Source organism: Lepidochelys olivacea, assembly GCF_965140295.1.
Source record: "Lepidochelys olivacea isolate rLepOli2 genome assembly, chromosome: 6".
NCBI lineage: Eukaryota > Metazoa > Chordata > Testudines > Cheloniidae > Lepidochelys > Lepidochelys olivacea.
In genome coordinates, this window is record NC_140416.1 from 62,686,431 (window position 1) to 62,707,945 (window position 21,515).

Here is a 21,515-nt window from a genome sequence, read left to right on the forward strand (position 1 = left end):
CCTTCTCCATGGCTCCTAGCACATATCTGGAAACTAGACCCAGAATTTAGCCCCGTAGCTTCATAGCGGACAATTTCTGCGTAACAAAACATGGTTTAAAAGGGGGATGAAGGGTAAATGTGGTAAAAATACAACAAATACACTCTTTCTGTCTGTGTCTGAAATAGAGAAAAAGAAAAGAGAAAAGGAGCATGTGCATAAAAGAAAGAAAATAAAAACTTAGAGAACTGATGGGGATAAAATATTAGTGATGAAAATCAAACAACTGAGAAATAAAAAAGAAAAACTGAGGATTAATTTTAAAAATGGAAGGGAATTAAAAGGAGACATTTCTAGGAAGCAGAAATGAGTCTGAGCTGCAAAATTCAGTTCCTTGGAGTTCACATTCAGGGGATGGAGTCAGGGAGTTGGAACTAAGGTATTGATACATGTCCATTTCTAACAGAAAAAGGGGAAAACCTAAATAAAGCTGAGGTTAAAATGAATAAAATAAAGTGATAACTGAAAGAACAATCTCTACAAAACTGACACATACTGACGTAGAAGACCAACTGTTTTGAAATTATGGTTCGTGTTTTCTCTTCATTTTTCTTTTTTCAAGGTGTAAAGTGCTCTTCTTTGTAAGAACAGCCAAATTTTATTGCATTTTCAATCATTTTTGATTTTTAAAAAGTGTTAAAGCATTAACAATTCCTCTAAATCCTTCTAAAGTGCTCCACGAACAATACAGTATTTCTACAACTGTTGTAAAGTATTTCGAATTTACAAGCCTCCTCCAGCTCTTTCTACCCACCCATTCATTTGTGCTTCTTTACTCATAGGTAAGGCTACAATTTAGTCATAGGTATTTTTAGTAAGTCACGGACAGGTCACGGGCAACAAACAAATTCACGGCTCGTGACCTGTCCATGATTTGTCCTATATACCCCTGACTAAATCTTAGCTGGGGGGCACTGCTCTGGGGAGGAAAGGAGGTGGTGCTGCTCTGGGAGGGGGGGCAGATGAGAGGCTGCTACTTGGGGGGGCCCAGGGGCCAGCAGCACCAGCTGCTGGTGGCTGCCGAGCAGCAGCTGCTCTGGCCACCCACCCGCCACTGCTCCCGCCACCCCCAGGACGGCTGCTCAGGCGGTCCCTGGGGCCAACTGCACCAGCCGCTGCTTGGGTGGCCCTGGGGTCAGCCACTGCAGAAGTCAGAGGTCACAGAAAGTCACAGAATCTGACTTCTGCAGCCTCCATGACAGACACAGAGCCCTACTCATAGCAAAGTGTGATTTTTACCATGGTCCTATAACCTTATAACCCTATAATTTAATTTCAGTGAGGGCTTTAATGAAATGATGATTTAAAAATGCAAATGTTAAGGCAGGGTGTCGTCATTTTTACATGGTTAAAATTATGCTGCAGTCTGTTCTGTGTCTCTTGTAAAGAACTGGATCTTGATTTTGGTAAACTTACTCAGGGGGAGTATTCACATCAAACTCACCAGAACTACTTGTGAGAGTCGTTACTTCTCCAGATGAGTTATGGTGGCTTGAATCAGATCTAAGTATAGATGACAGAGCAAGAATGGCTTCTACAACTATTGCCTTTTATTATAAGATAGACATTTGAACTTTCTTAATGATCACAAGATCCAATTAAGGTTCTATTCTTCCAAACACATTACCAGTCATACTGCATGTTAGTTTCCCCTTTGACTTCAATGGGGACTACTCCTGGTACTAAGCACTACAACCTCCAGTGTTTGAAAGGATCGAGCCTTTAAAATAGTTTTTCTAGAAAACATCTGGATTTGTCAAATGAGACCAGTAAAAGCTAAATTATGACCCCCTGCCTCCCAACACCAAATTAAAGGAAGACAGGGTGACAATTTATAAAGTTACTTGTGATAATTTCAAGTAAGTTTGTTTTGTAAAAAGCAATTTAAAAGTGATGAATTCTCTGTACAATAATGTTACTTCATGAATAAAGAGAGGAATTAGTTTATGCTCACAAGCTAAAACATACTGAGTGTTGCAAGGGAGACAATTATTTTAGAATATCATTTTGCAAACGTTATGGGATCTGTGTTAAGTGAAGTTATGAATGTTATTTGAGATGACATAAGCACCTCTGCTACTCACATGGTCTAAGTACATATGAACCATTTAATAACGACTTATACAGACCAGTTTCAGAGTGGTAGCCGTGTTAGTCTGTATCAGCAAAAAGAACGAGAAGTACTTGTGGCACCTTAGAGACTAACAAATTTATCTGAGCATAAGCTTTCATGGGCTAAAGCCCACTTCATCAGATGCATGCAACGGAAAATACAGTAGGAAGATTTTATATATATCACACACACACCATGAAAAAATGGGGGTTGCCATACCAACTCTAACGAGACTAATCGATTAAGGTAGGCTATTATCAGCAGGAGAAAAAAAAACCTTTTGTAGTGATAATCAGGATGGCCCATTTTAAACAGTTGACAAGAAGATGTGAGTAACAGTAGGGGGAAAATTAGTCTGGAGAAATAGTTGGACACCATTAAATTAGGCTTGAATAAAGACGGAGTGGATGAATCATTACACAAACTAAAAACTATTTTCCCATGCTAATTTTTGAGCTTATGCGCAAATAAATTTGTTAGTCTCTAAGGTGCCACAAGTACTCCTCGTTCTCTTTGCTTATAGAAACAGGGATTTAAAAATGGCTGTAATTTTACAGGATGTCTTTGGTCATGAAGAGGCATCTGCCAAGAAATAAACTCTCCTTATAATAGACAAAACTTGACACTATCTGTTTTTATTGGTGTCTGTCACAAGGTTGGGCTTCTCCCTGGCTTCCAAGCACACACTGCCACATCCAGCCTCCTTTAAGACCATTTATTTTCTTAGAACAGGCAGTAAACAGTCTTACTCTTTTGTCTCAGGCTTCAGGGCCTCCCAGGGGTTTCTGACCCTCCTGCTCCTGGCAGCTTCCCAGTTTTAATCAGCATTGCTCCCTTACTGGATCAGCACCCCAGGCCTGCTTCCCTGAGCACCTGGCCCCTTGCTCCAGGGACCCACCACTGGCATTAGCTCCACTCTACTGTGGCATCCCTTCCCCAGACACCACCTGTCTCAGATACCCCTCTCCTCCATCTCTCATTTCCTGCCCTTTATAGGTTCAGGAGTTGCCCAGCTCCCTTTAGATGGCTTGAATGGGCTCATCTGCTCTGACACAGGGGAGCTGGGCCCAGCTCTACTCCCAGGGGCCAGGGACCCTGTGGCACACCTACCTTCCTTTCAGGGAGAAAAAACTCTTGTATTCTTAGTTCTTTTTACAATGACATTCTTTAACGTTCCCGGACCCCCAAAATTCCCCAGACCAGCCAAAATATTCCCCTTAGTTTAATGTATCATAAACACCCCATACACCATTTCACATACACTTTGCTCAACTACAGAGTGTCTCCCCCAATCCCACCTACCCTAGCACACCCTCCAGCACAAATCCTAGGCCAGTTCTGAGTCTCATATAGGGGGAGGGAGTCAGAATCACATTCCCAGCCTCACCAGGCACAAGCAATATACAGTCTTATCTTTGCCACCTGGACTTCAAGGTCCCTGCATGCACAGGCCTTTCTGTCTCTGTGCACGGAACTTCTACCTCAGGCTCAAGTTCATGAACCATGAGGAGTAGATGTCCTCCTCACTCCTCGGTGAACCAGAGACCTGTGGCAAATTGTTCTTCATTGAACTTGAGGTTCTGTAATGTGCATTCTGTTGCTTGCAATCACTGTAAGCTTCCCAGCCCTCAGGACAGGAGCCTTAACACAGTTACTTGTTATCTCCTTCCCCATGCCAGAGTCCAGGCACAGATGGACTACACCACTTGCATAACTTGCTGTAAGGTCCATAGAACACATGCAGAGTCTTTCTAAAGCTCTATCTTGTCACAAATAAATTGCTGACAAAGAGTTCCTTCTATTTGGCAAGAACTCTGATGTTGATCAGTTGACTCTCCTACAGATGCTATAGTATGTTCAGAACTGGTTTACATAGGCTGCCAACTCTGCAGAGGCAGGAAGCACTGGCTTGGAAGGGGCCTTTACAGGAAGGCAGTTACAGACTCCACCACGGCTTCTTCAGTTCAGTCTCACTGCTCCTGTGAGTGCCTTCTTCAGTACCTACTGGTTCTGTTCCTGCCTTTGTCTCCCAATGGCCCTCCCACTCAGCTTGTTTCTTTCTTTCCCTCTACTCTCCTCCTTCTATAAGTCCTCTGTTTTATTTATATGCTCACAGTGGACTTGAATAGATCTGCAAGTGGCCCTTGATACGTTTGAACAAGTTCTGAGTATGTTGGAGTGGTGGAGTTCCCTTGGACATGCCTTGATCTAAAAACTGAATGGTTAACTTAAAGCATCCTGCATCTCTGTGGAGATCTACTGCAGGTAGGTCTTCAAGAGGCTTCCTAAAGATTTTAGTCCAAGGCTCTCACAGCTCAAAAAATTATGACTGTTCACAAAAAGGTCAGACTTTCTGTTTGTAAGGGTGCTCAAAGGGGGGGGAATTAGCTTTCTCTAGTACTCCAGTCGTCTGGCTGGGCAGAACAGTATGGCAGTGTATGAGCCCCAGGCCCAGTCAGAGCAAGGCAATGAATGGGCTCTGGCCTGCAATCAGGGCAGAGCAGCTAGGCAGTCTGTGTCCCAGTAGAGGTGAGCACCGTAGAGCCTAGAGGCTCAGGTACAGGGTGAGCACCACTAAAGTCTATGGGGCTCCGGTAGGGTTGAGTACCAAGAATGGTCTACGGGGCTCTAAAAGTTGCCCGAGGAGCACAGGAACTCCTGGCCTAAGGAGGGGGAGTAGTGCCACCCCAGGGGTCAGTTTGCAGGGGGATGTGGGCCCACTCAACTCCGCTGCCTCCCAGCCTAGGGCCCTAACAGTGGCAGAGTGGTCCGCCTCTGGATCAGCAGGGATCCACCCACAACACACTGACCTTGTATCAGGCCAGCTCCCAACCAGACTGTTGCCTGGTTTCCCTGGACTGCTTCCTAATCTCTCCCTCAGGTGTACCTGCTTCTGTGATCATGGGGAAGCTCTGGCCAGTCTGCAGGCGGCAACCCCAGCAGTTCCCCAGTGTCTCGATCAGCCTGCGGATCTTAGTTCTTAGGTGGCAGTCCCAGCAACTCCTCAGCGTGTTGGTCAGCCAGTGGTCCTGGGAGCTCTGGCCAGTCCTCAGGAGGCAACCCGGGTAGCTCCTCTGCAGGCTCCAGCAGCAGGCAGGATGCGTCCATCTCCTGTGGCTCCACCAAAACTGAGCTGCAGGGCCCGCCTTTTGTACTTCCCCTTCCTGTCCTGCCCTTCTGCTTCCGGTGGGGCAGACGTGGCTCTCCTGGTTCAGCCCACCAGGGGGCATGTTGTGGTCTCTCTCTGAGAGAGGCCATGTCTCCTCACTACACTGTTCTACACATTTACCTTCATTAATCTGTGTCCCCTATAACCATGTACAAGGTGGGATGCTGCTAAGTGTTTGATCATTTTCAGTTTTGTGGTCTTGGACAAATGGTGATGACTTTGATAGCATTAGAACTTACACAAAAAACATGTTGTTTTAGATAATGCAACCTTTGATTAGTTTTTATATTGCTGTCCTGTGGGCTTGCGTCTGTAGCCCTAAATGTTACCTTGGGCTTCCGTGGTCTTCACTCCAACCTCCTGAGGCTTTCCCATCTTTAATTTGGCTGATGGACTGTGACTCCAACAACTTTTGCTATGTGGTTTTCTCTCCAGTATCATAAGCCTTTCACTACCTCAGTTAAACTATTGGCCTGTGGCTAGTGTTCCACATTTTTTATTTTTACTGATCTTCACTGGTAAATTACCAGTTTTTTTAATTAAAAGAATTTGGTTTTTACTGAGTTATACCCATTTATCAACCTACTCAGTATTTTTGGGCTACTTATTTTTGTTAAATACTAATGCTTTATGTGATTGTTGTGTCCTGCAACTCTGAGATTGAAGCAGTACGACGACAGTGTAAAAAGCAGAACACATACACGATGGAGGTCGGAAAATAAAACAATGTTAATATCACACTATGATTGGTTCACAAGGAGATGCTGCCCTCCTATTCTTTTCATCCATTTAGTGCAGCACTGAGTTTAAATAATCTTCCACAGATAAAGATAGATAAGGTAAACATGGGACAAAAATGCAAATCTGTGCCTGGGTACCAGCAAGAAAATAAGCGCTTAGAAATTTTAAAGAAAAGTAAAGATGGGAGTCAAGAGGATGCATTGCACTGCAAGTACTGCAGCGTTGAGGTCAGCGCTCATGCTGACAGAATAAAGGAGCATGTCGAAAGCAAGCAGCAGAAGAAGCTTAAAGAAGAAAGTGAGCTTCAGAACAAACAGTCAATATCAGGAGCTTTCACCAGGGCTTTAATGAAAGAGAGGACAGCAAAATTGTGTCAATGAATTTGTCCATGCTCTTTGTTTTGCCGGACAACTGTTGTTAATTGCAGAGTGGCCTATTGGTGACTTTGTGCAACATTACTGTCCAGCAGCAAACCCCCTTCCCAATGCAGACAATCTCACTAGTAAGTATCTGAAACAAAATGACAATACTTTAGTATGGTGTTTAATCTGATATTTTTACTAGTCTCCTGATGTTTTTGACCCTCCAATTCTTAGACTTTAGTTTTTGTTTTTTTTATTTCAAAGCGAATAAACTTGTATTGTTTTTTGCTGACGTGACATTCATCACCTCTGCTCACAGCCATTTTGTTGACGCAGCAATAACTGACATGTTTGAGATGTACCAACTAAATTGGGAAAATGTGGTCACAACTAACACAGATTCTGCTTCCTACATGGCTAAATTTGCACTGGAGATTAAATTCAACCAGAAACTGTCCTGTTCATCTAATTAATGTGTTGTCAGTAGCTACTGATACAGAAGAAATGAAAGATGTGAAATCTTGCATCATTGGATTTGGGCCATTTTTAAGCATGCGAACAAGTTGAAGGCTTTGTTTTACATAGTGTGAGATGAGTGCAGAGCTGACTGACAATTACCTACCCCATTGATCCACATTGGTGGATGAGCTTGTACTTCGCTGCTTGTCATGTAAATAAGACGTGGACTGTGCTAATGTGTCTCCTAGACCATCCCAAGTTTGTTGGTTCTAAAGCAGAAACTCTGAAGAGACTGACAGATTACCAAAATGAATGCCAGATTCTGTGCACCAAGGTAATGTTCATTGTTGAAAACTTGTGACACACACAAACAGCGGAGTTTTCTCCGACTACTGCCTATATAGACGTTTACCGGATCCTGACAACCAAAATCTCAGCTGAACTGAGCACAAAAGCTGTAGGAGAAACATATGGCAAGAAAACCCAGCTGTTTCTGGAAATCCTTCTGACCTAGAACACGAGAGAAGCAAAAAAGCGTTCAAAACCTTCAACCCAATGCTCAGCGAACCCTGAAGTGTTTGGTGCCAAAGATTCTTTTTGGAATGTCATCCAGAGGTTGCACCACTTCCTCAAGGTGAATTTTGCAGCACACTACAACCATGATGCCAGATGGTTTCAACCATTTGCCACTAAAGATGAAACTTCAAATCTGAAAGGGGAATTTACTACTTACATGAACATGTCAAACCCTGACAATGTGAAACTGGATGTGCTGGCTTTTTGGAACAGTCAAGACACACTTCCCAACTTCAGCAAAATGGCACAGGCAAACTTTGAGTCTACCCCTTGGATCTATTGATGCAGAGTGCTTATTTTCAAAGTTGGACTACCTCCAAGACAGCAAGACGCTCAACATGAGTGAGGATACTTTGAAGAAAAATATGCGAGCATAGGCAAACAGGATTTCTGGAAAAACTACTACCTCTGAGAAAGACAAATAATAACTTTGTACATAAAAAAAGTTTCAATTATACTACATGTGCATATTAGGAAAGGTTTTTTTGTTTTTCTTTTTTCCCCAATTTTTCCAGATTTTTTTAAGAATTATTTTTAACCTGATTTCATCCAACTTTTAATGTTTGAAAAATGAACACTGAAGATTCCCAGAATTTTTTTTAATAAATAAAAAATGAAAACACAGAACATTACCAATGGCTTATCTGGTCCTGTGAAGGGGTTGACTTACCACTGGCACCTCCTTGTGGCCAGGCATGGTATAACAGGTCTCTCTCCACTGGGTGTCTCCTGCTGATGTCTGCTCCACCTTGCAGTGGCCTGCCTCTTCCTGTGACTTGGCCCTCTGGCCTGATCACATCAAATTTGGGGTAGCCTGTGAACAAAAAGCAAGGGGGATTAATGCATAAGAGAATAAGAGAGAGGGGGAATGACTCCCTCTCAGTATGTTATCTGGATCCGTCCTTCAGGCCATGGTCATCTGGGAAGCTCCTGCCCATAAGGGCTTTCCTCAGGGTTGAAGATCTGTTCTTTCCCCTGGTCTGCTAACAAGTGAGCTGTTTTGCTCCCCTGTTAAGTTCCTCCTCCAGCCTGTGCCTGCCTTGCACATCCTTGGGTTGGAGCTCACTGAGACCAGAACAGTTCTATAAACTCTTGTTGTCCAGCTTGTATACCCCATCACAAGCCCTCATTATTGCCTTGGGTTTCTGTGGTCTTCATTCAGGTCTCAAACCTTCCTTGACCTACATCCAATGGCTTCTCTCCTTGCTGGAGCCCCAGTAAGCCTTCTCTGAAGCTTTCTGTGGCTTTCCCAACCCCAAACAGCTTTTCTACATTCACCTCTCTTTCATATTCATCTTTTGGTAATGTAATTGGGTTACTATAACTGATCTATTATACTGACTCTCATATAAGATGGATACCAGCAATGGCTTGAAATCTTAGCACAAGTTTCTCGGGTTATAAACTGCTTATATACTAGATCAAATTCAGTTTCCCCACCCAAATTTATCATTTTACTAGTGCATCCATAACCAGTTGATATATAAAGTCAATGCATGGAGACTTAAGGCATCTTGCTTGCTACTAAGCATGCTGTAGATAAGAGGTATCATATTATAAGAGGTGAGTGTAAAGTTATGTCAATAAAAATATGACTGGCAACAGCATAGCATAGAAAATGTTGAGAGAGAGATGCAGTAATAAGCCTATGTGAAATTATTTCATTTGTGTAATATTCTCATGTATTCATCTTGTCAATTTTTCCCTCTGAGAGAGAAAAATCCTTCTTTTAAAAAATTTCATTCTGCAAATTTATTTTCAAAAAGGCTGCTGGCTGGCTGTCACAGAAGAGGAAGATTATGATTAACTGAAATGTCATCAGCCTGTTATTCTCCACAGAGGCGATATGAATGGGAATTAAGTAATGAACTTCTGCAAACAGATGATAGAAGGAGCAGCAAGTAACAAGCTGATTTCTCATTTAATGCTGGGGCTTTGCTGAAGGGAAGGGAACAGTGAAATTCTCCCTCCCCCCTCTTCTTATACCTCATCAAATCTTATTACCAAAAAAATAAAATAAAAGGGCAAGCTTCTTCTCTCGTGTTAAAAAAAGCTCTCCAAAATCAAATGGAAAAAAAGAGTGATTTTTTTTATTTAACCACATTACTTACATTTCTAAATCTTAATCTTTGTGCTTTGTTTTAGTATTGCCATGGTGTATGTGCTATTGACCCTTCTTAAAATGTTCCATGATCGTATTATTGCATTCGTAACTGTGATGCATTTAAATCAACAGTCTCAATGGAATACTGTTTAAGTTTCTCCTATGGGAAGCTCATGCCAGATTCAATCAGACATTCTTTAATTACTTTTTTTGTTATCAAAGGAAAGAGAGCGTATTACATGTTAATCCATCATGTTACACATTATAACTAGAGATGAGTTCAAGCCACCAAATTTGGATCTGAATTTCAAAAGCCCTTTATAAAGATAGGGGCCTGTAGCGGGGTCGTATTGGAAAACCTGGGAGGTGGGAGGGCGCAAGCCCACCCACTGCTAAAGGCCCATCCCCCAGCCTAGTCCACTGTTCCTCAAAGCTGTCGAGGGAGCCAGCGGACGCTGCCCAATGGAACTCTGCCTGGATGCGTGAAACTAGGGAGAAACGGAAATAGGCCCCGCAGTCACAGAGCACCCCCTCGTCCAACATCCTCCTCCTGGTATTGTAGATGGAGACTTTGGCCAGAGCCAGGAGGAGGTTGACGAGGAGGTCTCGCAACTTCATGGGGCCATGGATAGGGTGTGCAAAGAGGAACAAGTGTGGGGGAAAGTGCAGCCAGAACCTCAACAAGAGGTTCTAGAGGAGCCGGAATAGGGGCTGCAATCTGGCACATTCGAGATAGGTGTGCGCCAGGTTCTCCCTCACACCGCAAAAGGGGCAGGCCTCAGGTGAGGGATGAACCGCGCCATGTGCATGCCCGTGCTCAAGGCTCCGTGAAGAAGCCACCAACTAATGTCCCCGGCGGGCCGTGGGATCAAGGTGGAATAAAGGCTGGCCCACCGGGTCTCCTCACCCTCTTTAGGTGGAAGATAGTCCCACCATTTGGTGTCGGGGCGGGACACGAGGGTGAGGAAATGTAACGTATGGAGCACGAGCGTGTACAGATGGTTTCTGGGCTCGGTTCGAAACTGGACCGGCTGCAGGGTAAGCAGCCAGCTTGGAGTGTGGGAGCAGGGAGGCCGGGGACGCTTGCGGAACAGGGGCCCAAGAAAAATGTCCGGAGGGCCAGGGGTGAATGGGGAATGCCCTCTCGCAGGGCTCGCAGCAGGAAAGCGAGAGAATTGGGTGACAATGCAGCCTTCACCTTCTGGAGTACGTGCCTAGGGGTCGGAAGGAAAGCCCCATGTTTCGTCCGAGCGCACAGGGCTCCACCCAATTCCCCCTGTCGTAGTTCAGGAGGTCTCCGACTCTGGTGGTTTGTGCCAGGACCAACCTCCGACACACCGAGGGAGACTCTGCCACCTGCACACGGAGATCAAGGTTGTGTAGCAGGGGCTCCGCGAGGAGGTCCGCTCCCTCGGTGGCCACAAATGAGCTGGTCGCCGAAAAAAGCTTCCAGGTCTGGAGGAGGTCCTGGTAGAAGTCTGGCAGCTCGGAGAGGTCTCACAGAAGGCCTCTCAGATGGAGAAAAAAGAGCTGCCGGTCATATCGGAGCCCTCGGAGGTGGCGGAGGAAGGCGTGCGCCAACATGCTTCACGCTGGACTACCTGCACCGTAAAGGAGCCTCTGCAGGGCCTGGAGGCGGAAGACATGGACCTGGCTGCACAAGCAAACCAGGCCCTGTCCTCCCTCCTCCAGGGGGAGACTCAGAGCCCCTGCAGAGACCCAGTGCAGCCCCGGCCAGAAAAACTCCAGAGCCATCCTCTGGAGCCTGGCCAGGATCCTCGGGGCTGGGCTCAGGGTGTTGAGTCGGTGCCAGAGCATGGACAGGACCAGTTGGTTCAGCACCAGCGCCCTCCCTCGCAGGGAGAGACACCGGAACAGTCCTGTCCATCTCCGCAGCCGCTCACCCACCCTGGCCTCCAAATTCTGCCAGTTCTCCAGTGGAGAAGGATGCGTGGCAGAGAGATAAACACCAAGATAGAGTAGCGGACCTGTGCTCCACCGGATGGCTTGAAGCACGGGTGGGAGGGAGCTCGTCTGCCACCCATCCCCGACCACCAGGCCAGAGCTCTTGACCTAGTTGACCCGGGCGAAGGAGGCCACCGAGTAAATGGCCTGGTAGGCCTCCACCCACACCAGGTCATCCGGGTCTTGGACCACGAGGAGCATGTCACCGACAGGACCAGCCGCAGCTCCGGCTCCCAAAGCGCCAAGCCCGTCAACCTCCGGCGGAGAAGACGGAGAAAGGGCTCGATCACCAGAGCATACAGCTGGCCCAAGAGGGGGCACCTCTGCCGTACTCCCCGCCCAAAGCTGACCGGCTCGGTCAGGGTCCAGTTGAGTCTGACCAGACACTCTGCGTTGGCGTACAGCACCTGGAGAAAGCCCACAAACTGGGGCCCGAAGCTGAATGCCCACAGGGTGCCCAGGAGATACTCATGGTCCAACCTGTCGAACGCCTTCTCCTGGTCCAGGGACAGGAGGGCGAATGACAGACTATCCTTACACCCCAGCTCCAAGAGGTCCCGGATCAAATACAAGTTGTCAAAGATGGTCCGGCCCGGGACGGTGTAGGTCTGGTTGGGATGGACCAGGTCCGCCAGCACGGACCCCAGCAGCAGCGAGATGGCTTTCGCTATGACCTTGTAGTCCGTGCTAAGGAGCGAGACGGGACACCAATTCCATAAGTCGCGGAGGTCCCCCTTCTTCGGCAATAAGGTGAGCACAGCTGGCCTGCATGAGAGAGGGAGGACCCCGCTTTGCAAGGACTCAGGCCAGACGATGACAAGGTCCAGGCCGAAGACATCCCAGAACATGCGATAGAACTCCATGGTCAGCCCGTTCATGCCTGGAGATTTGTTAGTGGGCATGTGACGGAGGGCTTCCGAGAGTTCGGCCAGAGAGAGAGGCAGCTCCAGGCGGTCTCGGTCACCCACGCTGACCGTCAGGAGTTTGGTCCAGAGCACCCTGTGGGCATCAGCGTCGGTCGGATCTGGGGAGAAAAGGTTAGCGTAGAAGGCCCTGGCCCCTCCACGCATCTCCTCCGGATCCATGAGGGGGTCCTGTCCTCCGCCAGGAGGCAGGTGACGTGCTTTTTGGCCCCCCTCCTTTTCTCCAGGGCATAGAAGAAGCGGGAGCCGCGATCCATCTCCCGAAGGAGGCGGATGCGGGTGTAACCCTTCTGCCCGTCAGAGTTGGCAGCAACAAGGGCCGGGTTCAATATCTAGGGGATCCATTCCAATAACACAATGCAAACTGGTTTGAGCCCCCACCCAGTGACCTGGGACAAATATATACCACCACCGCTGGGCATCTCCCAGAGGCTTCCCCTCTTGCAAGCACCTAGTCTGAGTGTAGCAAAAAGCCTTTTAATAACAGAGAGAAACAATGTGACATTATGTTGGGGAAACACCACCAACAGGATTCATAACACAACCCATGAGCAAAAAAACCCACCCCAAGCAAATTGGGGCATGCCTTTCCCTTTGGTTCTTGAGTCCAGCAAGCCCAAATCACCCGAAGTCCCAAAAGTCCAATGACCCAAAAGTCTCTGTCCCTGGTCAGGGCAGCCCCAGAGTTCAAAAGTTTATCTGCAGAGCTTTACCTCCCAACCTGGGTCGAGATGGGGGCGGGGGTAAAAGGCACCTTACATGATCTGAAGCTGACCGCCCCACAGCTCCATAGGCCTTCGCTCTGCTCCGCTCCACCAGCCATCCCACGAACTGCTTCACTCAGCTCCGCTCCGCGGCCCACAAGCAACTCCCGCCATCCCACAAACTGCTCCGCTCCGTGTCCCACCAGCAGCTCCCGCCGTCCCATGAACTGCTCCACCAGCCTGACCACAAGGCACTCCAGCCATCCCGCAACCTTCTCCACACTATATCTTCAGGCTCCCCCACTACTTAACGCAACGCTCAGTGATTTTAGCTCTTAGTCAGTTCAGCTCTTTGGTGAATTCAGCTTGTAGTCAAGGAACCTCAGTGCTGATGCACCATTAGCCCAAAGTGAGCTCAGCAGCATGTAACTAGACTCCTAATGAAATCAAAATTAGCTCTGATATTGCACAGTGGAGAGAGGAGGAAGTGCAATTAGCATGTAAGGCCCTCACCAAGGGGCCCATACCACCAAGTATTAATACTTGTCCCCAACCTCTCTCAAGTCACAGAGTTTTGGAACCCAAGACCCTTGCCTAGCGAGTGCTACTTAGTTGATGGTGAGTCCCTCCATCATAACAAAAGGCCAAGTACAGTTCCAAGCACAGTTCCCATAATCAGCGTAATAACAATTTATTCTTCCTGCCTCAATAACAGAGACACTGGAGATCCCACAGCAGCCAAAGTGACCATTTGGGCAGCTATGGCCTCATTCTAGGCGGGGTGGCTGTGTCTATGCAAATGAGATCGGCCCCTGAAGTTCTTTTCCACAACTTGCCACACCTCACCACCAGATGTCAGGGTGGAGCTCATCCTGACACTGCTTACACGGGATTGAACAGAAGTGCCCCGGGCTCAATGGTCCTCCAGGGCCTGGTGCTCCTCCCGCTTCTCCCAATATGCTGCGCGGAGGGGTGGATCCTCGGGGCCGGAGGCGAGATGCCTCTCTAGCTCTAAAATCTCCTGCTCCAATTGCCCTATCACCGCATCCCTCCGCCGGGTGGTGCCCCGGGTGTAGTCACAGCAGAAGTGCCGTGCGCGCACCTTCCCCACATCCCACCACCGCCTCGCCCAGGGAAAGGCATGCCGCTGCCCCGCCAGGCCAGCCAGAACTCCCGGAAGGATGCCACGAAGCCCACGTCCTCCAGCAAGCTGTTATTAAAATGCCAATAGGCCAAACAGCAGCAGCAGCCCAGGGAGGGAGAAAGGTCCAGCCAACAGGATAGCCCAAGCACACTGACCTCTCCTTCCGGTAGCGGGGTGGTCATCTGCTCTGGCCCTTCCAGGCTTAAAACAGCCCCGGGAGAGGGCTGGGGCAGGGGAAAAGCTGGGCTGATTGGCAGAGCAGCCACAGCTAGAGCCATGCCTCAAACAGACCCAGCTGGCCCTATAAAGGCCATTGAAGCCAGGCGCTGAGAGAACTCTCCCTCTAGCTGCTGAGGGAGAGGGGCCTGGTTGCTGGGAAGCTGAAAGAGTATCTGAGGTGGAGTAGGACTAGGGGAAGGCCAGAGGAGCTGGGGGAGCTTCGGACAGGAAACCCCTCAGGCTGCAGGCCTAGAGTAAGGCCAAATAGGTACTGGGGTTGCAGGGAGCAGGCAAAGGCAGCAGGTCCAAACCCCCTTTGCCTATGTTGAGTGGTGCTTACACTGCAGTTGGCCCCAGGGAACAGGGGCTAGCTAGGTGATGACTGGCAGTGGCCATAGACTGAGGCAAGGTAGGGGGAGAGGGTTGGGGGTTCCCTGGGGTGGGGAGACCCAGATCTGTGTGAGGTACTGCAGGTGGCAGCACCCGGGCGTGAAAGGGGGCACCGGGGTCCAAGAGGGACTCGGGGGCCCAGCAGCAAGTGGGACACCGGCCTGCAGAGGGCACTCCAGAGGCTGGAACACTAATTCCCTGGAAGACCAGCAGGAGGCAGCGCTGGGGTGAGTCCTGCACCACTACAGGGCCTTTTGCACAATACCGATCTGAATCTATATTTGGAGGTTGAACTCTCTACAGCTTGTGGAGTTTCGGCTTCAGGGTTTCAATTTGAGCCCATCTCTTCTTATAATACAATTGATGAACTCTGAAGTGATGATGCGAGCCACACAATGCAACAAATGGCAGTGGAAAATATTGTCATCATCAAGAATGGTGGTGGCATTGCCTGCCTACTGGAGGCAGAGCTACTGGTTAGTCAAAGAATCAGAGAAATCTAGGGCTGGAAGGGATCTCGAGAAGTCATCACATCAAGCCCCCTGTGTTGTTGCAGGACCAAGTAAACATAGATCATCCCTGGCTGGTGTTTATTAAACCTATTTTTAAAAACCTCCAATGATGGAGATTCCACCACTTCCCTTAGAAACCTAGTCCAGAGTTTAACTACCCTTATAGATTAGAAAGTTTTTCCTAAATATCTAACCTAAATTTCCCCTTGCTGCAGATTAAGCCCATTACTACTTCTCCTGCCTTCAGTGGACACACAGAATAATTGATACAAGTCCTGTTCAGAAGAGCCCTTAACATATTTGAAGACTGTTATTGGGTGCCCCCATCCTGCCCTGAGTCTTCTTTTTTTAAGACTAAACATGCCCAGTTTGTTAACCTTTCAACCAAGGTCAGGTTTTCTAAACCTTTGATCATTTTTGTTGCTCTGCTCTGGACCCTGCAATTTGTTCCACATCTTTCCTAAAGTGTGGTGCCCAGAGCTAGACCTAGTATTCCAGCTGAGGCCTCACCAGTGCCAAGTAGAGTGGGACAGTTACTTCCTGTGTCTTACATATAATTAGGGATCCTAGAAATCCATTTGTCATGGAAAAACTCGGAATTTGTGTTTTTACAAAGAATCTTTAATTTTTACATTTTGTGAAAAAATAAAACATATACATCAGAACCCATCTTATCCAAGCCTCCATTATCCAGCTCTCCATATTAACCAAATCAGGGCTGACAGCCCAAGTCCCTGGTGATGGGTCTCCTGCTATTGGCCCCAGGTGGCAAGGCTTGGGCTTCTGAAGCCTGAGCCCTACGGCTCAGGGCTGAAGCTCTCCAGATTATCAATATTTTTGATTATCCAATCTGGCTCTGGTCCCAATTAGATTGAATCAACAGGGTTCAACTGTATCAATAAAACACTTTGTTCAACTGATACCTATATATATTTTGACAGGTTTCAGAGTACAGTAACACCTAGTCTCTAAGGTGTCACAAGTACTCCTTTTCTTTTTATATATATTTTGGCTATGGAAACTAAAGTTCAGCGCTTCATTGTAATAATGGAAAAACACAGATTTTTATGTTTTTTTATTGGAGAATTTTGGGGTTTTTATCATGGAAAAACTAGGAGCCCTGCATATGACACTCCTGTTAATACACCCCAGAATATTGGCCTTTCTTTACAGCTGCATCATATTGTCAATATTCAATTTGTGATTGAATATAACCTCCAGATCTTTTTCAGCCGAATTACTACCTAGCCAGTTAGTCTCCATTTCATAGTTGTATATTTCTTTTTTTTCTTCCTAAGTGAAGTACTCTGCAGTTGTCTTTACTGAATTTCATCTTGTTGAATTCAGACCAGTTCTCCGATTTGTCAAGATTGTTTTGAATTCTAATCCAGTCCTCTGAAGTGCATGCAAGCCTCCTATCCTGATGTCATCTGCAAACTTTATATGCATACTGTCCACTCCATCATCCAATTTATTAATACAAATATTGAATAATACCAGACCCAGAACTGATCCTGAGGGATCCCACTAGATTACGCCCTCTCAGTTTGACAGCAAACCATTGATAACTACTCTTTGAGTATGGTCTTTCAATCAGTTGTGCACCCTCTTTATAGTAATTTCATCTAAACTACAGTTCCCTAGTTTGCTTATGAGAATGTCATGTGGAACTGGGTCACAAGCCTTACTAAAATCTAGATATATCTTATCTGTCTTCCCCTTTCGCCCCTAGGCCAGTAATCTTGTTAAAGAAGGAAATTCGGTTGGTATGGCACAATTTGTTCTTGACAAATCCATGCTGGCTATTCCTTATTACCCTATTATGCTCTAAGTGCTTACAAATTGATTGTTTAATAATTTGTTTCATTGTCTTTTCTGGTATCAAAGTTAGGCTGACTGGTCTATAATTCCCTGGGTCATCTTTGTTCCCCTTTTTAAAGATAGGTATTATGTTTGCCCTTCTCAATTATCTAACAGTTCTGAGATCTCTTTAGCTAGTTCCTTAAATACCCTAGGATGAATTTCATCAGGCCCTGCCTACTTGAATACATCTAATTTATCTAAATATTCTTTAACCTTTTCTTTCCCTATTTTGGCTTGCATTCCTTCCCCCTTGTTGTTAATATTAATTATGTTGAGCATCTGGTCACCAATAACCTTTTTAGTGAAGACTTGAGCAAAATGGGCATTTGACACCTCAGCTTTCTCTATGTCATCAGTTGTTAGCTTTCCTTCCCTGCTAAGTACTGAATCTACACTTTCCTTCATCTTTCTCTTACTCCTCTTTTTACTGCCTTTTATGTCTTTTGATAGATGTAACTAATTTTGTGCCTTAGCCTTTCTGATTTTGTTCCTACACGTTTGTGCTATTCTTTGGTACTTCTCCTTAGCAATTTGTCCATGTTTCCACTTTTTGTAGGGTTCCTTTTTGATTTTCAGTTCATTAAAGAGTTCCTGATGCAGTCATATTGGCCTCTTACTATTCTTCCTATCTTTCCTCCACATCAGGATAGTTTTGCACTTTTGCCTTTACTACTATCTCCTTGAGAAACTGCAAGCTTTCCTGAATTTCTTTTCCTCTTAGATTTTTCTTCCCATGGGACCTTACCTACAAGTTCTCTGAGTTTGTTAAGGACTGCTTTCCATTGCTTTCACTGCTTCCTTTCCTTAGACTCATGAAATCTATCATTTCATGATCACTTTCACCCAAATTATCTTCCAACTTCAGATTTGCTACCAATTCCTTCTTGTTGGTCAAAATCAAGTCTAAAATGGCTGCCCCTCTGATTACTTCTTCCACTTTTTGGATGTTTGCAAAATATTGTGATGAGTTAATTTAATATTTACAGATAAGAAGTTATCCTTAAATATTAAATTGTTCATGTAGTCTATGAACATCAGTGGGAGTTTTTGATGCATAAAGAATGCAGGACTGGGCCCTATCAATGGTCTATCAGATAGTATAATTGCACAGTAAAGTGAAAGGGTTACACCACTAACATAAAACCACTTCAGCACAAGGGCTAAGCTTTATGTTTAAAAAAAAGGGGCAATAGTCAATACTTTGGATCAGATTCTTTGCCCCGTTCCACTGCTTTTGTAACAGTCAGTTGGCGCAAAGGGAGCAGAAATCCCCTGCAGGGGATTTCTCTGGCATGGTGGAGTCTTCAGTGGGTATGTATCTGACTCCTTTGACTCCCTCCCTGCACCTCTAATGTAAGGAGTGAGGAGGAGGAATGGTTGGAGCATGCTGCACTGTGGCTGCTACCAGCTAGTTTATGGTCACTTGGAGATCATAGCTGATTAGCACAAGGTAGAGCAGCCACCCAGGCTGCTTTAACCTGCACCAGGACTGGAGCACAGAATCAGGAGCCAAAACTGGAAGTTGGTTCTCACCACTTTTGTATTCTTCCCCTTTCCTGTGGTGCCTGGGTGGCTTTGTTGGAGAAGGGAGCCATCCTTTGTTGGGTTCTCCCCTAGCTTCAGGCAGAGCCAGTTGGCTCCAAGCACAGCTGCTTGGAGCACGCCTAGGTCAGATCAGAAATGGTCCTGGGGCTTCAGGGGAAGCAGCAGGAGGCAGCTGGGGGGAAGCTGGCTCCTACCATCTCTTTGTAGTGATGGGGGTGATTCAAATAGTTAATTTTAAATATTGCAAGGTGCTGCTCAGGGAGCAGATTTTAAATTCATAATCCAAAACAATTTAATACAGGTGCTCCCAAGAACCATAATGTAAAAGCCACTAGTGGTTGCCGAAGCCATAGGCTGGTCACTAGTGATTTACACTGATGTAACTAAGAGTATAATTTGGTCATAATTATTTAATGTAAATAATAAAACATAATTCATTCATCCACTCTTTTGCTGATATTCTCAAACATTACTGTATCTCCTGGGTGCAAGCCTTCCATTAAGGTAATTTTTTCTTTCCAAATTGTTTGCTTCCTTTTTTCAAGTGGTACTCAGTAGAATTTAAAATAATTCTAAAATGAATAGAGGAATTCAAAATCTTGTAATTTCTTGCAATCGTATTTCTTACCTTTTTGAACAAACCACATGTTTTTGACAAAAAGTTATCTTTCTGATCTGTTCAAAATACCTTTCCACCCTTCAATCAATCCCATTAAAACTGTCCTCAAATATTTTCATTTTTCTGTTAATAATTTTAAATTCATTCGCATCTTCTATTTGAAACAGAGAGACATTCCTGCAGCTCCTGGTCGTGTAGGGCCAGCTTTTGCCACCCTTATGCAAGCTGAGCAGTACTTTACTCAATTCATAATCTCAGTGAAGTCAGTGGGACTGCTTGCAGCATCAAGGACTGCTCAATGTAAGGGTGACAGAATTGGGCCTTAAGAGATCTGCAGGGTATAAAGAAGGTGTGGGTGAAGAGTCCTTGCAAATTGATTTTACAGCAATAATTCTCTCAATTGTACTGATGTGTGAAAGCATTTTAGGCATGGCTTAAAATGGATTGAGTTCTCTTCAATTTTCAAGGCAGCTCTCAATTCTGACTCCTTCCTCTGTGCTGAAACTAGAGCATGATTGTTTATTGACAGGGACCTCCAATTTCCTACTTGTGTATCAGCTCCTGTAACACCACAATGGACAGCGTATTGCAAAATAGCCTACAGCAGGGCCACGTGTAGGGTTCTTGGTGAGCTACAGTTACTATTGCATCTTCGAGTAACACCTGAAAAGTGACCTGATTAGACATAATAGTCTTATAGAAATATTCAAGTATGTGCTAGAACTAGGCTCCCAAAAAACCTATAGCCACATAGCTTCATACTTGTAGTTAAATGCTTGTGATGTGAAGTTCAGTGTGAATAGCTGCTTGTGTACTTTGATCAATTGTACATGATGATACGTGATGCAATAGTTTCTTGTAATAAAGATCCTAATGATCACATAATGAAGGATTTTCACTTATGCGAGTGTTGTGGACCCAGACAACAGAGGAAGTGAAATTTCATTTCTTCCACAAAACAAGTTGAGAGATGTCCAGTGTTAGATAAAAAACCACTGCTAATATGTGGTTCACAGGTCCCTGTTCCAATCATCTACATTCTATAACAATCTTATCTGGCTAGTATCACCAGGTTGGGAAACTGGCACATATAAAAGAAAATTTCAGTGAGATTAAAGGGCTATCAAATGGAAAGAAAATACCCAAAAGTGTAATAGTTACTTTTTGTACATTTAACCTAATATTAAAGAAACATATTCTATCTCCTAATAACAATGGCACAACAAATAACAAAGATGTGAAATAAATAATTGCTAAGTTAATTTGAATATCCCTGGATTTCGATATACAGTCTAAAAAGCTGTTAACTCAAGTTGACTGGCCAGGCCTTTTAGAAGCTGGAGCAATGTTCTCTGCCCAGATGTGATAATCACTCCTCCTAGTCTTGCTGGTTTTCTTTCCACTAACATTTTATTTCTTCAGTTCAGTCCTTTAAAATTTCCTTTCTAATTTCATTGTTTCCCTCTTAGCTCAGCTGCTTTTTTTTTTTTTTTTTATGACATAGCATATATATCCCACTTGGACATCAATGGCATGAGTCTGGTTTACACTGAGTAGCCCCCTTTTCTCTGCTCTGGCAATATAATTTACTCCCACTTTAAGGCCCCTTTATACTGTCAAAGAGCTGTAAATGGACCTTTGTGAAAATGAGAATTAGGCCCCATAAATCCAAATATTAAATCCTTTTCAATCTCTGAAGGTTCTGTTTTACAAATAATATAACCTAAATCTAAACAAAATGCAATGTTTTATAGTAAAATGACCAAATACTGGTTGGTCTAGTACAGGGGTGGCCAACCTGTGGCTCCGGAGCCACACGTGGCTCTTCAGAAGTTAACATGCGGCTCCTTGTTTTGGCACCGACTCTGGGGCTGGAGCTACAGGCGCCAACTTTCCAGTGTGCCAAGGGGGGCTCACTGCTCAACCCCTGGCTCTGCCACAGGCCCTGCCCCCACGCCACCCCTTCCCACCCCCTTCCCTGAGTCTGCAGTGCCCTCGCTTCTCCCCACCTGCCACCCCCCCCCCCCCACAAGTCTGCTGCATGTCATGAAACAGGTGCGGGGAAGGA

General features: G+C 45.6%; 1 long non-coding RNA gene across 3 annotated transcripts in view; it reads right to left on the reverse strand.

Annotated features, from left to right (window-relative positions):
• The window catches only part of LOC311522400, a 67,918-nt gene that overhangs the window by 23,137 nt on the left and 23,266 nt on the right, over window positions 1-21,515 (reverse strand). For all 3 annotated transcript variants that reach the window (XR_014712115.1, XR_014712116.1, XR_014712117.1), the window contains exon 2: window positions 8,130-8,273. This is a non-coding gene — a long non-coding RNA (uncharacterized lncRNA). The remainder of the gene's footprint in view (window positions 1-8,129; window positions 8,274-21,515) is intronic.